This window comes from Tenrec ecaudatus, chromosome 1 (assembly GCF_050624435.1).
Source record: "Tenrec ecaudatus isolate mTenEca1 chromosome 1, mTenEca1.hap1, whole genome shotgun sequence".
Taxonomy (NCBI): Eukaryota; Metazoa; Chordata; class Mammalia; order Afrosoricida; family Tenrecidae; genus Tenrec; species Tenrec ecaudatus.
Genome location: NC_134530.1, coordinates 38139713 through 38156946, shown reverse-complemented (window position 1 = coordinate 38156946; position 17234 = coordinate 38139713).

Genomic DNA, 17234 nt, shown 5'->3' with positions numbered 1-17234 from the left:
CTGCAGCAGAGACCCCTTCCACGTGACACTGAAGATGTAGGGGTGCCTGACCCAGGGCTTGGCTTTTTCAACCACATCATTCGCATAGGACGGCTGGACCATGAAGAAGGAAGACTGAGGAAGAATTGAGTTATGGTGTTGGAAAAAATGTGAAGCATATTGCCTCCAAGTGAACAAGTCTATCTTGGAGGGAGTACAGCCGGAATGCTCCTGAGAGGTGGGTAGGGGAAGACTTCATCTCATGTCCTTTGACTATGTGATGGGGAGGGACCAGTCTCTGGAAAAGGGATTCGTGCATGGTAAATAGAGGGGCAGCAACAACAAGGAAGGCCCTCAAGGAGCAGGATTGACAGCCACAGTGGCCGTAATAATGGGCCCACACACCACACCAACCATGACGGTAGTACAGAATGGGGCAGAGGTTTTTTTTTCCTGTTATCCACAGAGCCACTGTGAATGGGGCCATCTCTGTGGCCCTACAGGAACAGCAGTGACAAGGAGAGCTATGTACAGGTCTGCGTCCCAATGACCCCAGGGAGCACAGGAGGATCAGCACTGACCACTTCTGAGGCAGCACCAACATTTCTAGCAGATCTTAAGACACTCACAGCAGGTAAAAGCTACCTTGGAGAGGTAGTCTTCAGCGACGATGAAGCGAAACAGGCTTGTTCAGGAAGAAGGTGTTCAATCATACCTGCATTCATCAGAGTGCCAAGCAAGTCCTGGACCTGGGCGGGGTTCAAGGTCTTTAAAGCTCACTTTACTCTGGTGCTGTGTGGTCAATGCAGCAGGCCACATGACCAAGCCAAGCCTCATCTACCTAGCAAACAATCCCCACTCCCTCAATAATAATAATAGTAATAATAATAAGAAGAAGAAGAAGAAGGAAGAGGAGGAGGAAGAGGAGGAGGAAGAGGAGGAGGAGGAGACGAAGAAGGAGGAGGAGGAAGAGGAGGAGGAGGAAGAGGAGGAGGAGGAGGAGGAAGAGGAGGAGGAAGAGGAGGAGGAGGAGGAGGAAGAGGAGGAGGAAGAGGAGTAGGAGGAGGAAGAGGAGGAGGAGGAAGAGGAGGAAGAGGAGAAGAAGCAGCAGAAGCAGAAGCAGAAGCAGAAGAAGAAGAAGAAGAAGAAGAAGAAGAAGAAGAAGAAGAAGAAGAAGAAGAAGAAGAAAGGAAGTTGCTTGCCGTGTTCTGACAGTACAACAAGAAGGCTTGGGTGACAGCCATGTTGTTCTTGGAAGGATTCCCCCAATGCTTCGATCCTGATGGGAAGAACTACCTTGATGCGAAGGGGCTGCTGGACATGGGTCTCCACGTAATTCTCAATGCTCTCGGCCATCCGCAATCTCTCAGCTTCACCAGCGAGAATGTGGAGAGATGCTCCTGCCTGCTAGCAGGAAGTCGAGGCCTTAGCCACTTGACCACGGCATCATCGGATGCATGCAGATGGTGGACACCTGCCTCCCCATCAAGTGGTTTGATGCCAACCCTGAGGAGAGCATCACGGATGTGGGGGAGAGTTACGATCGATGGGGGCAGCTAAGCATGACTAGGTGCCCTAAAGCCTGAGATGGTCAATGCACCTGGGAAGCCATACGGAGTGAGATCGCAGTGAGATATCAGGGGCTCCCCTATGGTTGATGCAGAAGTCAGGAATATATTGAATGTTACAGGGGAAGCGACTGGGGATGGTTTCACTGACATGATCAAGACCGATGTCCAAGAACACAGAGCAGAGCATCGAGGCCCCCTTACCCCCGAGGAGCTAGAAGGACAGCTGAAAGCCTCTCCAGAAGACGAAGATGCAGAAAACACAGAGGAGGCAGGGCCATCAAGTTGGACACTTCCAATCGGGCAGTGGTTTTTCAACAGACGCAGAGGTCAAAGGCCATGACCCATGAGTATGATGGAACCAAGCCTCCCTGTGACCCGAGGGAGAACAGCATGCCGACAGCCACGGCAAGGTTTGCTGGCTGGTACACAGAGAAAGAAGAAACGGTGTCCTATGATGTTTCTAACTAACCCACGGCCATTTAGGTGAGTCAGACTCACAGTGACCTTCACAGGGTGTCCAAACCGCAATCTTCCCGAGAGCTGACTAGTTCGTTTTTCTCCCTCGGGGTGGCTGGTTCGATTGCATGCTGAGCTTATGATGAGCAGCCCAGGCTTTGGCCCGCAGTGCCACCTGCCACGCTTGAAGGGCCTCAGCCCCCAACCTCCACGGAGCCTCCACCGATCTGTGGAAAGGTCAACTGCTGCCCCTAGAACCTGGTTTCCCAAGGTAGACGATCTCCTGACATCCTGTCCCCCGGGTCAAGTTCGCCCGATGCCTCGCTGCTTCATTCTGGCATTCTGGTTGCACCCATTCTGTCACCATGGTGCGCACCATGCAGCCACCATTGACCCCATCACCATGTTATCCTCGGAGCGTGTCAAGAGAGAAGGACCGGCGCTTGGGTGTGTTAACACAAGGTGTGAGAGGGAATGGATTCTCTCTCTCTCTCTCGTTTCCCTGTATCTACCTGTATTTCAATCATCTGCTCTCTCCATGTCTCTCTCAGGCGATTAGAGAAGTGTCGAAGTAAAGAAAGGGTCCCGGTGTTGTTGACATCATTGGGCAGGGAGGCCGGGGATGGCTGTGCCTGGATTGAACATGGACAGACGTTCCCCCGTCATCATCCCCTTCAATGTTACAGCAACACCATTATTTACAGAACATTCACACTGCATTCGGGATCATGAGTAACCTCGAGGCGATCCAAAGTGTACGGGGGGATCTGGGTTGCTTATATGCAAACACTATGTCAGCTTATGTAAGGGACTAGAACATCCTTGGATTTGAGAGTCTCCTGGGGATGCTAAACCCAATCCCTTGAGGATACAAGTGCGTGTGCACACACACACACACATACATGCATATACATAGTCAGGTATACATATATTAATACACGCACATGTGGGACAAGCCACACCCACATATGTCCTTGTATCCTCTGCTCAGACCCTGTGCTGGCTCTAGGTGCCCCCACTGGGTGGCCTGCTATCTAGAGGCCATGCCACGCTGCCCAGTGCTTAGTTCTGCATGAGGGTTGGAGTGAGGCATCAGAAGGAAATAAATGCATCTGACTGAGCTGGAAATGGCTGACTCTTTCCATACCCTGCTGAGCCTCCAAAGAACTATATGAATATTTTAGCACTTCCTTTATGGTAGATGGTTCCTCTTGTCCTATGGGCTCTCTTCGTCAGAGTTTTTAGAAGCCTGTCCTCATCACAACACGAGGCGCAGGAACTATTTATCATACATATGAGAATCACCCTGAATAAAACGCCCCTCAGGTACGGCTCACATTTCCTTCGCCTTCTCACTTGCAGGCTGCTATTAAACTTTAATATACATCAAGAGCTCGGGGGGTTAATGGACAAGCTGCCTTGCCTGAAGGGTGAAGTCCATCCAGGTTAGGGATGTAATGAGCAGGTGCCCCTCCCCCCATCACCGTACGATGGAGCTCCCAAGTATTGTCTACTGTTAAAAGCAAGCACGGGCGACTGTCAAAGCAAAAGGGACCTGCTGTTCCATTGCACCGCATCGCTATTGTTTCTGAGATGAGCAAACAGAGATGTGAGAATGGACTTTTTCAAAGGCACAAACTCCTGCCTGGAAAAGCTGGCTTTAGGAGGCTGGCCACTGGCTGAGAGTCCAGGGCCCTTTCCCTGCCACCCACCATGCTTCCTGGACCATAAGCTGATGTACACAGCGATCTCGCACGGGTTATCTGGATGTGAGAATACAAGTATATGCGTGTGTGTTCATATATGTAGATGCACATGTCCAGGGAGTTCTTGGGTGGTGCAAATGGTTAAGTGTTCGATGACTGGATGGAAAGTCGGTAGGGCAAACCCACGTAGGTGCCCCGAGGAAGGAAGAGCTGGCTAACTGCTTCTGGATGGTCACAGCTGGTAAGTCCTAAGCAATAGCTCCACGTGATGAGGAATCAATTCCACAGCGACAAGCTGGAGCAACCATACCCATTCTTCAGGTGGTTCCCAACTAAGGGCCCATTTGAGTTACATCACACCACACTTACAACCATCGTGTGTGTGTGTGTGTGTATGTGTGTGTGTGATATTCATCTTATCACTGTTATGTGTCTTTCATACAATGTTGCATGATCATTCTCATGCTAACTGCCCAAAACCGAGATCTGATTTATCAATATGTTGGAAATACAAGGCAATAATTATGAACTTCTTCCCCCCCACCCCCCCACCCCCGGTGGCAGCATAGAGCCCTGTAGCAAGTGAGGGATGTCCTGAATGTATGTTTACCGAGACACAGACACACACTAGCTGTCAGTCTCATCTGCGGTGGCTTGCTAGTTGCTGTGGTGCTGGGCTATATGCTGACACATCATGGCTATTTCAAGTACCAGAAGGATCGCCATGGCGGGAAGGTTTCAGCAGACTTTTTAGGATATGATAGATACAGAAGAAAGACCTGGCAATCTGCTGGGTCAGTTGGCAGCAGAATAGTGTTCGACGCCGTGCTGTAAGGAGGCCTGTCGGCTGGGCGGCACTACGTGATGGCGGCAAGGATCTCCAATGTGCCAGTGGTCAGACAGATGGACAGAGGGCTTTGTTGTACTCCTGGTCACTAGGAGTGTGAAGAGCCCACTCTACAGACAACAAGAACAACAGGTGCAGATGTACTCGATCCAAAGAACACAGTGCTTTCCCTTCACGCCTGGACTTAACGGACACAGAGACTATTTTCTTCCGATGTCAGACCCTTCCTGTGGCCACCTGCACACTCGGTACGGCCTCAGGACCATGCCTGATGCTCGGGACCGCCCTCTTCACAGGCCTATGATCCCTCAGCCGCTGCTTCTCCCCGCTGTCACCTAGTGGGGGCGCTGAAGAGTAGTGGGAAAAGAGGGAAAGAGGAAAGCAGGCAGCGTGAGCAATGAAGAACTTGGCTAAGAAGTGGAGCCAGGAGACCGACCAAGTGCCAGAACCCCGCCCTCAGGCTAATAGTGTTGGTGCCCTAAGGCTATCAATCTTAACCAGGAGTAGAAAGCCTCATTTGTCTCCCTTGAGTGGCTGGTGGCTTTGAACCACTCACCTAGGGCTTAGCAGTTCAATGCATAACCTGCATAGTGTTCCTGACACAGTGTGCCACGAGAGCTCCTTAGAGAGAGGGAGGGAGGGAGGTATACCTTGCTATTCTCTATTCGCCCTTTTCTGTTTCTCCAGAAGCCCCACAGCCCTACTCCGGAAGGCTTTGATCAAGGCAGAGTGCTGGGGTCTGTGACTGGCATTTCCCACTCTGGCTTTGGTTTGCCAACATCTAAGATGACAGAGGTGGAGGATGCGTGTGAGGGGCTAAGGAATACATCAGAGAAATCCCGAGAGGGCAGAAGGGATAGTCCCTTCAATACGAATGCCTGTTTCCTTGAATCAGGTGCAGAAGTGCATTCGGAGCACTGGAGACCAGTGCCCTACTTACTGGCAGGACCGTGTGTGTGTGTGTGTGTGTGTGTGTGTGTGTGTGTGTGATCCTCAGGACTCCCAGGCCTCCATGCCTGGGGCAGGCTGTTGGGTGGAAGCAGCAGGGGCCCAGCTCTGAAGGGACCTATAGACTGGGACTAGTGTGTCTCCATGGCAACCATTATGGTCTGGTGACTCACAGCTCATGTGTGCTGGGAGTGGGGTGGGGGGGAGTGATGGGAGAATGGGGGTCCCTGCCAGCACCTTGGTGCTATAAAAAGACCCTCTGGTTGGTAGGGGGATGGGTGAGCGCTGAGCAACCACGAGGTTGAATTTCTTGCCTGCATGATGGCTTGGCTGGAGTCAAACTGCTGAGGGACAAATAAATCAAATACAGAGAGTTGATGCTAGTTCCAAACTTGAGTCATTCCTTCTGCATCTGAAAGACACACATCTATGTGTCCCCAGGAACTGCCCAGCACATAGTAAGTGTCTGGGTGACCGGGGAGGCAACATTTGTGGTTTTGCTGTGGGTGTCAACTGTATTCTCTTGCTAGTGCCCATGGGTGGGGCAGTCCACATTAATACTCATTTGCATTTCTTCTCTGCCCAGTCATTTATTCAAACCAGGTTTGAAAGCAACACTGAGGATCACTGTGTGATCTTAAACACCAACCCGTCCACCTCAGACAGGTTTTCAATTGGAGATGAGCCTTCGGAAGAGCCTGCTCCCTGATCCCTTTAATCAAGAGGATCACCATCAAGTTCAAAGGGACTTATGGTAGCAGCCACAGTCCCAGTCCCCAACTAAGCCCAGCTTTCTTTACCAAGAGCGAGCCCTTTAACTAAGAAGGCAAATAGGATGTAAACAGGCCCCAGGTGGTTTGTTCCTCCAGAGATGCTGAAATTAGTCTCCATGAAGAAAGGGCACTTCCTGGCACCTCACTGGGGACAGCCAAGCAGGAATGGTGGAAGCTATGACTTCATTCTGGAGGGGAAGCAGAAGATCGGGTCTCGCTAACATGAAGCTGATTCGAGAACAGCACAACTACATAAACTGGAGGGGGAGTGCTTAGGGCAGTGGTTCTCAGCCTTCCTAATGCCACGCTCCTTCATACAGTTCCTCAGGTGGTGGTGACCCCCAACCACAAAAATTATTTTCATTGCTACTTCACCACTGTCATTTTGCTACTGTAATGAATTTGGCGACCTCTGTGAAAGGGTTGTTCAACCCCCAAAGGGGTCTTGACCCCCAGATTGAGAAGCGCTGCCTTAGGGCATGCTAGAAGGAAGTCTGGAGGTGTGAGTCACCCAGAGGTGCCGCAGAAGAAAGGACTGGAGATTTGCTTGCAAACATTCCTCCACTGACAATGCGGAGCATAGTGCTACTCTGACACGTGTGGGGTTGCCAGGAGTTAGCATTCCCTGGAAGGCATCTCGCTTTAAAGGGGAGAGGATATTTGAGAGAGTGGGGGGGTCTGTGTTTCTTTCTTTTTTTAAAACCCATTTCCCTGTGGCTCCCTGGGTGGAAAGGGCCCGTGGGAGAGACCTTCGAGCAGACAGTCCAACGTTTGGTCCTCACCCCAAATTTGCATCTGCATTTGAAGCCTCAGGAAATGCACATTCTTTCAGATTTAGCTGCAACGCTCGCTGGAATGTGCTGATGTCTACATATATAAATTTCCTTTGGCGATGCACTTTTCAAAAGGCAGTTTTTAGTGTATATTTGCCAAAAAAAGGGGGGAAATCAATTCTGGTCACCAAAATCATGATGTAGTAACCTGCCCCCATCTCGGGGGCAATTTCAGCCTAATTCCAGAACTACACTCCCCAGTCCCCCGACCCCCAGGACTCCAGCGTGAGGACCTGACAAGACTCTCCCCGAGGCTATGCCCTTGTCTGTCTTCAACCAGAAGTTCTGTGGATTTCTTCCTTGGCTTGTGCAATGAGACTGACTTCACAACTTCATTCAAGAGTGCCATTAGGGTTATAGATCCTGCTGCTAACCACAAGGTCAGGGGTTCAAACCCATTAGCTGCTCCAAGAGACCAAACTGAGGCTGTCAACTTCTGTTAAGGATTTATAGCCTCAGGAACCCCAAAGGAGGCAGTTCTCCTCTGTCTTGTCGGGTCCCGTTGAGATGGGAGTTGCCGGATGACAGTGGGCTTGGCTTAGGTGTGAGCGCATGGTAGCCGGGGCACTGCTTTAATTTCTGCGCGGCACGCTGCTCGCAGGCCATTAGACGTCCGGACTCCACTTCATTCTGAGTTGAGACAGCCCGGAGCTTTGCTTTTGTTTCTCTTGCGTTGTCAACAGCTTTCCCTGCGGCTCGGAAAGGAGCCCACAGATGAGCCCATTCGGCAGCAGACAGGCTGTTGAAGGGTGTGGGGGCATAAATACCACAAGGGCGACATTTCTGTTTAAATATCACGCTGGACACACCGCGCATGAAGGGATTGGGCGAAGTGGCTGAGGGCGCCTCTGTAAAGGTCACAGACCAGGCTGACCAGCGTTTTGAGTCCCCGTCAGACCCCGGTCTTTGGGCCCGCCATTCTTTCCTTACCTCCCAAAAATGCCTGCTGCTTGGGCGGCACCTTCCCAGGTGGCACCTGCTCAGGTGAGCCTGTCACAGCACCTGCCTTAGTTCATCTGGCCTTTTCCAATGGGCCATTAGCAAGTGTGAAGAGTCCACAAAAGCCTTTTCCGGTTTCCGGTTCTCCTGTCCTCCCCAGGGCCTGTCCTGACTGCTGGCCCCCCAGCTGCAGTCTCTGCTGCCCCTTCTACCAGGCACGGAGTGAACTCCCTCACTGCTGCCCAGGAATCGGGCCCAGGGAACGAGCAGCTTGTTTCTGGAGCTGAGAGGTTCTGAGGCTCACTGGGCCCTTAGGGTCTGGTTCTACTCTTTGCTGGGCTTAGAACCCTGCTCCTTTCCTGTCTGGTCAAGCAGGTGTTCAATGAACCCACCTTTGGAACGAGGCTTGGGTCATGGTCGCATGTCTTTCAGGGTTCACTTTAATCTCTGCCCATCCAGATGCCAGCTAGGGGCATTCCAGGGGGAGGCTGCAGCCAGAGGCAAACTTTGCAGACACCCATTAGGATCCTGCCGGGGTTCTTTCCCAGGCCTGTCTTGGCTAGGAGCGTAAGTCAGAGGAATTCTGGATGTTTGTGCATCAGCAGCGGTCCGAGTAGCTGCTTATCTCTATGGCAACGCACAATGGGTCATTTGTAGTGTCTGTGCAGGCCACCGATTTCACCTGCCTCTCACACCGCTGCTCCCTGGGGCCCACCCTCCAGGCGCAGCTGTCCCATGAGTCCTGCATTGGTGGCCCATTTCAGCCTCATGTGTACCATCACACCCTGCTGGGCACTCTTGTCATGGCTTGCATGCCTCTCTCCTCCACCTGTGTCCTGTGTCCCCAGGCTGGCCATGCTGTGGTCAGATGGCTTCCCCGTGAATACATGGCGTGAGATGAACAAAAGCCCCGAGAGCTGGGACTGGGCAATGCTGGTCTTGGTGTCCCCAGAGCTCCACACTGGTATCTTCTGGCCTTTTCTCCATCCTGTCTTCCCTCCTTAGGAGGTACTTGTCCCGCCACGTCCTCCCTTATCCTGAGCACCAGGCCTGGAAAACCCCAAGGGCCCTCCCTATGACTGATGCCTAGGCTCCCAGAAGCCTTCACTGCTCCCTTGAGGGCGTGTCTGTGGCCCTCTGGGTGCTGGGGAGCACCCTGCAGCTCTGGCCTCAGGTGAACCTTGGGGAGCCCTGTGAGACTGTGGCACCCCATTCACTCCTTGCTGGGACATTTCTACTGCTAGGTCACGCCGAGGAGAAAGTGGTGGCACCTTGGATGACATTGCCTCCCTCTCCCTGCCCAGTTCTTTCCCCCAATCTGACCCCCTTTCTCCGACACGTCCCTTGCTCTTCCCTTTTCCGGCTCCTTCTCCTCTATAACGGCATCCTGCGTCCTGGGTGTCTGCCCAGAGGACTGGCTTTGGAGACCATTGAGAGTGGAGCTGAAGGCTTCCCCCTTCCCAAAGGAGGGAACCACGTCTCAATCCCTTGCCTCGGGCCCCTCTCGCCACCTCTTTCTCCTCTGCAGTGTTTTCTTTGGGAGTGCTGTAGGCACGGGCTGTTTCCTTGTCTCCAGAAGCAGGCTGCTGAATGATTCTTTTCCCTAAGAATTTCATTTCAGAGCAAGCCAGAGCTGGGTGGAGTCCAGAGACATAGATGATGTCTAAGCTCCACTCTTCCCTCCACCCTCCCCTTGGAAAGCTAAGGAAATAGCAGCACGCGGAGAGAAAAAATACTAATGGAGGTTGACCAAACTCCTGGGAGGGCGAGGGTGAGGAGGTGGGTCTCTGTGCTGATGAAATTCGGTTTCAGACTTAGTTGTGTGTTTTTAGAGACAAAGGGTCTGCACCTGGGGCTTGCGTGGTGCTACGATGCTGGAAGTTCTGCCACCTATATTTCAAACACCAGTAGGAGCATCCATGGTGGATAAGGTTCAGTGGAGCTTCTAGACTGAAGAAGACCAGGAAGAAAGGCCCGATGGTGTACATCCACCGATTAGCCAAAGAGGACCCTTTAGATCACAACAGAATATCCTCCGGTATAGTGTTGAAAGCAGAGCCCCCTTGGGACGAAATGCTCAAGGATTTTGTGTTACTTCCACAATCAATACTCTTCAAAGCAGCAGCCAAGTGTGGCCAAGTCAGATGCTGCGCTGCATTGGGGAATCTACTGCATAAGGCCAGTTTAAGGTATTGGAAAGCACAGGTGCTATTTTGAGGACTTAGGGTGTGCCTGACCCCGGCCTTGGTGTTCTCAATTGCATGTGAAAGCGGGACGCTGAATCCGGACGACCGAAGAAGAACTGATGCATTTGGATTAAAGTTTCGGCGAAGGATCTTGACTGCCAAAAGAAGCAGCAAATGTGTCCGGGAAGAAAGATAGTCAGAAGGCTCCTTAGAAGCAAGGACAGCAAGCCGTTAACGCCTGTCCTTTGGACATGTCAGCAGGAGAGAGCTGTGTCTGGAGGAGGACATCGTGCTTGGTAAAGTAGAGGGGCAACAAGGAAAGGGGAAGGTCTTCAACAATATGCAGCAGCACAGTGTCTGCCACGAGGCGCTCAAGTCCACGCATGCGTGTGAGGCTCGTGCAGGACTGGGCAGTGTCGGATTCTGTTGCGCATGGGTTGCAGCGACTTGCAGCCAGCTTCGTGGTGCCTAACAGAAGCAGCAGGTGGGAAGGCGCGACAAAATAGTCACGGCAAGGACCTCCACCGTCAAGCAGATGACACGGGACGCGGCACCGTTTGGGGTCTGTTGTACCTGGGCAGGCATCCATGAGTAGGAATCACAGTGACCGTGACTAACAATGGTATCGCACACCTGCCACAGGCCTGACCCTGGTCAGCTCCCCAAATACTGTCTCTTTGCAGATACGTTTCAAAACTCCGCAGTGTCTGTTTCCATCTAATGGAGAAACCGAGGCAAGAGAGGCTTGCCCACGGGCTCATGACGTGCAAGTGGTGGATTCGGGAAGGAAAGCGCAGTCTCTGTGACCCCAGACCTTGACTCTGCTACAACTCACCACCGTGAGAGGACAGCCTGGCTCAGCCCGAGTTCGGTTCATTAGAACCGGAAGTAGATCACCCCTTCCTCGCAAGAGGGAGTTAGTTGATACTCTAGGTAGTTTTCAATCCCACTATTAGTACTTCTGTACTTCATACCTGAAGCCAAACTCACTGTCATTGAGTAACCTCCAGCTCCTAGTGACCACAGAGGGCAGAGCAGAGCTGTCCTTGTGGGGTTTCTGATGCTGTAAGTCTTTATCAGGAGGAGAAAGTTCCCTCTGTCTTCCTGAGAGCAGCTGGTGGTTTCGAACTGCCGACCTTCAGGATAGCAGCCCAATGCATAACCAAGTACCTGTTTTTCCCACCTTCAACTACAGCCTAGTTATACAGCACACAGATCTCTGAAAATAAGTTACTTATCAGCCCATTGTACAGATGAAGCCATATAAGACCAGAGAAGCTAAGTGGCTTGTTCAGAGTCTTGGCAGATCTAGACTTGAGCCAGAATTCTGATCCCAAGCAGAGTGAGCTGGAGGGTACAGCTCATCCATCACTAGATCTAGTACACTCAGTAGATTCTTGGCCAAGTTAGCATCATGTCCTTCTGCCTGCCTTTCTTCACACTGTTCCCAAGAGCCCAGCATATCCGCATAGCTAAAGAAGCAATCTGCATTCCTCCTGCCTTGTTTGCTAGTGACGGGAGGCTGTGGAGCCATCCATCCACTTCCCCGCTGGTGAACAATGATAACTGGATGAGGTTCCCCTGGGCGGCTGTCTGGGTCTGGTATTTAAGCAGCATCCCCGTTCCAAAGAACTGCCCTTTAAAAGGAGATTAGAATTGCACAACGCCATGTAGGAGCTGGAAGATCAACACATGTTCTTTTTTCTACCCAAATATTTCTAGCTTCTGCTTGAAGGCGTTTCTCACGACTGGAGCCCAGCATGTTGTCGTCGCTGGACCGGAAGAGCTGAAGCTCATGCTGTGAGCTCTGGACTGCGCCCAGGCATGGGCCCCAGATTTCTTTGCATCTCTGTAATTCGGGGACTCATCTTTTGGTTGTGAATGACACCGACTTAGCAAGTAATGATGATAATATTACATGGGGTGGAGGGAGGCTTGTGGGTTCTCTAGCTGACAAGCCAGAGGTCTGTTTAGCTGTAGGCGTGGCTGGACACCGGGACTCAGCAGCATCAGAAGGACGCCCCCTCTCTGCTCTGCTTTCTCCCGCTCTGGCTTTGCTCCCTGCAGCCTCCCTCACGACGGTCACCTGAGCTACACCAGCTGGAGAAGCTTCTGCTTCATGAGCCGGGCCATCTTCCCCAGAGAGAGAGCTTTATTTTCCACTAAGCCCATGCCCATAGTCACAGCCTCCTAATTTAGAGACTTCCTGAGACTGTACATCTTCCTGGGAGCAGCCAGTCTCGTTTTGTTCCTGAGGAGTGGTGGTGGGATTGAACCGTTGTCCTTGTGGTTGGCAGTCCAGCATTTGACGCACAGCACTTCTGGGGCTCCTTTTGCTTCCTAACAACCCAAACCAAACCCACTGCCATGCTTCCGAAGAACTCAATATGCACTGCCATCAAAGCAATTCTGGCTCATAGTGACCCACAGGACAGGACAGAACTCCCCTGGGGGTTTCCAGGCTGTAAATCTTAATGGGAGCAGATTGCCTCATCTTACTCCCATGGAGAGCCTGGGCAGTACCAACCGCTGATCTTCTGATTAGAAGCTAAATGAGGACTCTACTATGCCACCACCACCACCAGCCAAAACAATCAAGTTTAGCGCCATCGAGTCCATGCCAACTCATGGTGACTCTAGGGCAGAGAAGAGCTGCCACTGCAGATTCCAAGACGTGAACTCTTTATAGAAAGAAAGCCCCATCTTTCTCCCTTGGAGCAGCTGGTGGTTTAGAACTGCTGACCTTGTGGTTAGCAGCCCAACGTGCAACCCACTAGGCCACCAGGGCTCCTTATTGGAGTTTCTCTGATGTAACTTGGATCACATGATCATCTCTGAACAGCCTCTGTAGCCCGAAGAACTGAAAGCATTGACTGACCAGACTGCAGGCAGGCTCCCACCTAAACCACTGCGACTTGCCTGGGAGGAGGGGTGATTTCCTAAAAGCAAAAAATTCAATATTTTGTTACCAGAAAAGACACGAATGGATGCTTGGCAGGCCAAACAACAGATGACTACTGCAAATACATTTCTTTCTTCTAACAGAGCACAGATCGCGGGACTGGGCGGGGAGGGGGGGGGTTGTCTGCCTGCTTTCTCTACGTAAAAAAAGTCTGTGTGCAGAAATTCCAGGGGATGGAGAGAGAGGACAAAGCCAGGTCCTGAAGAGAGGATGGTCCTGAAGAGAGGATGCTGGAGGAAGGAAAGGGCCTAACCGTGGGGAATGACTGGTTTCTTTTCCTTGCCTACCCTCAAGGAGCTTCTCATTGGGAACAGTCAGCAGTACGAACTTCCAGCAGGGATCAGTCTCACTCATTGGCTGGTCTTCCAGGACTGTTTACTGGAAGCATATTGTTTGCCCAGGAGCCCCAGGGGTTGTTGTAAATGTTTAATACTCTCAGCGGCTAATGGAAAGGGTGAGGTTTGAGTCTACTCTTGGGCACCTCAGAAGAAAGGCCTGGGGATCAATTCTGAAAAAGCAGCCATGTCAGGGCATTTAGTTCTGCAGTGTCACCCTGAGCTGGCATCCACTCAGTGAGCTGACTTTTGACCTTGAACCCAGCTACAGTCATGCAGAGCACAGAGGAGGCTCTGGCTCAGGCGGAAGAGTCACAGTAAGTCAGGGGACCTAGCACATGACAGAGGTATTCAGATGTGATTGACAGGCCCTGGGAAGGAAACCAGGCAGGGCGATGAGGCCTGGTGGTCGCAGTGGGGTGCTCTTCGGATAGGTCGTTGTACAGACCTGGTGTGAAGGTGATGGGTCGGATGTGAAGAATAAAGAGCCACGAAAGTGCCACGAGGCTGAGGAATCAGACAAAGACCTGAGAGGGGTCTAGATCTGGTGCATCTGAGGATCAGAAGGAAGGTCAGCATGCTGGATGGAGCCCAGTGAGCTGAGGGGCAGCAGTAGAGGAGGTGGGCAGAGGGAGGAGAAGCCCCTGTCCCTGTCCTGCCCATTCTGTTCCTTCTGAGTCTCCAAAGTGCGCTCTCTATATTGTGTCCTTATACCTTGATTCAGGCAGTCTTCCATGAAAGCTATTTCTGGGCCAGGCTCACTTCTGTGTGCGGTGGGGAGATGGTTTCGTGTCTGACTCTGACACGTGCACAGTCTGCTCCCACCTCTCCTGTCACGCGCATCTCGCAAGAGTCAGGTGGTAGGTGAACATTTCTGATGGTGAGAAAATGCTGTGTGGCAGAAATGACCGGATGGGAAACCCAGCTCTGACCCCTTACAGCTGAGTGATGTGGGTCAAACTGCTGAGATTCTTCGGCTCCTTCATCGGAAAGGAGGAGAACAAGGTCTCTTGGATCACAGGAGAAGCTCCTTCGATGGCCTTTCTTCCTGACTTCATTGATGATGGAGGGAATTGTGACCCCAGTGTCACATGAGGTGGAACCAAACATTTGCCTTCCCAATGTTTACCCATTCCAGAAGACCAGGTGCCCGCGAGCAAAGGTTTGGAAACAGAGGAGTGTGGTATGGAATATCAAAGTGATCCTGGTGGTCAGGAACCCCCAAAGAGGAGCGCTGGCAATCTGGCTGCCTTACACGCCATGGCCTCAGAACGCCCCTGGGGCACTTCTAACCTATTCTATGGGATCACCGAGTCACAATGCACTCAACAGCACACTGGAAAGCAACCACCACACGGAATCCTAGGCTGAAAGGGCTGAAGAGGAGAAGGGGGGAGAACAGCAAAACCAACCAGGATGTTTCCTGAGCTTCCACAGGGGCACAGCCTGCACTAAGACCTTGGCATACGCCGCCTGGCTTAATTTATCAATGGTACCCATGAGCCTCAGCAAATCACAAGAGGGCTGGTTTATTCGCCCTATTTTATGAAGGAGATTCAGGAAGAATGGTGGCAAAAAGTTCACTCATCAGTTATATTAGTCTGGGTAGACTAGAGAAACAACTTCAAAGACACTCATATGTGTATAAGAAAGAGCTTTATAGACAAGAGCAATTGACTATTGAGAAACCATCCAGCCCAGTCCAGATCAAGTGCATCAGTCAGATATTAACCCAATACCAACCTCTACATTCCTTTTCAGACTCACTCAACACATGCAATGACACTGAATGCAGGAAGATCACAGGTCAGTGGGTGGGACATCTTCTGGATCCAGTGATGGTAGAAGCATCTCAACACTGGCAGGGGTCTCCACGTGGCTCCTTCCGCTCCAGGGCTCTAGCATAGCTCCATTGTGTCTTGTCAGCAACCATGTCTCACAGGGCGTGAGTGTGTATCCCGCCTCCCATGAGCTATTTATCTCCTTAGCTCCTCCAAATGAGGCCATCAGCTACAACCTGATTGACAGGCTAAACCCCACCCCTTCACTCTTAAATCTCCAATTGACAACAGATTATGTAACTACCACATTAGTCAAGACTGTATAACTTGTAAGTGGTTGACTCCGAATTCTGAACCCCTTACACTCCCCAGTGCTCACTCCCCAGTTGGAATTCTTTTGACCAGCACATGTCTGGGCTATAGTTTGAAGGTTTATTTTTGTTTTCCCTCAGAGAGTTCTTCCTCCACCCTCAACCCCAACACCCCCTGTCTTCAAAGGGTTAAATGTTCCGCATATTTGAATGAAGGGATAAATGATACTGAACCTCTGGACCACTTTTTAGAAATTCAGGACACCCCTCAGAATGGGCTCCTAATTGTAGCAACCTGCTCCATTAATGCTGAAAAGCTCATCTACAATTCAGCTATTACATGACAAACCATTACCACCATTTTTATTGCTTGATATCCCCCCCTAACGAATTTATTATGTAATTACCCGGCATAACAGCATCGTTTTAGGAAGTAAAGTTGAAATAAGGTTGCTGTTTTAAAATGCTTACTAGTTTATGTTTTCAAGAGGTAGCTTATATGAAATATCCTGCCTTGAGAGCCTGATTTTCTTTTCCTTTTGGCCAACCAGGGCACAATGAACCCATTTGAGATGCCTTAGTTCACAATCCGACCGACGCTCTCCTGCCCCCTGCTACGCGGTGGACCAGGGAGAAAGACAGACACCGAGGTGTCCCTGCTTCAGCTGGCTGACTCATTATTGGAAACCTTGAGCCTGGTTGGGTTGGGGGACTGGGGATTATGAGAATGACTACTCTCCGCAGCCACCCCGGGATCCCCTGCCCAGGCCTCAATGGAAGACTATCAGCGAAAGGCTGGGGGCTCATTCGGGAACATGAAGAATTGCACCCAGTTGCTGTTTTTGATGGTGGGAGTTGGAGAGACGCTTCCCAGATGAGGCTGGCAGGAGGGACTGATGACTGGAAAGGCCTAAGACAGTAAATGATACCATGCCCAGCGGAGGAGCCAGTCCACACTGGCACTTCTTTTTCTAGAGGCAGGAGGAGAAATTGGACACGTTTCTGCGGGAATGGGTCAAAGGCGTGTGCCTGGAGACATTCCCGAGGAGGCTCGTTTTCCCCACTTGGTGGATAACGAACCGGGGAAAGCTGACCATAAAGAGATCTTTCATAAGCAAACTCGATCATATGCGATATTCTTGAGATTTATTATTATTATTGTCATTTCTTGGGCTGATTAGAAAGACAACTTGGTGAGGGAATGCCTTCCAAACCCTCCTGCTTTTCAGTCCCAAGACAGAAAGGGCTGCCGTCGCTCTCAGCTGGAGGAAGCGCAGCCTGATTGTGCATGTAAGGGGTCATCAGGACAGGCTGGTCTCAGGTGTCAGATCCAAATAGACATGTGCTTCTTTGCAAGCGCTGCTGTGAATAGGAATAAGACCCAGTGCTGTGCGCCTCGGTCCCCCCCCCGAGAGAGGGCGGACTGTGCAGGGAGGGCATGCTGGAGGCTGGCAGTTCCATCACTCTGCATAGCGGAGTGACCTTGGCCAAGTCTCCCCCTCGCTGAGGCTTGGCTTTCTCTCCTATCAAATGAGAGGCTGGAGCTGACTGGGCGCTCCAACAACCAAATCGCACTGTGTGCTGTTGAGTTGATCCAGACGCCTGGT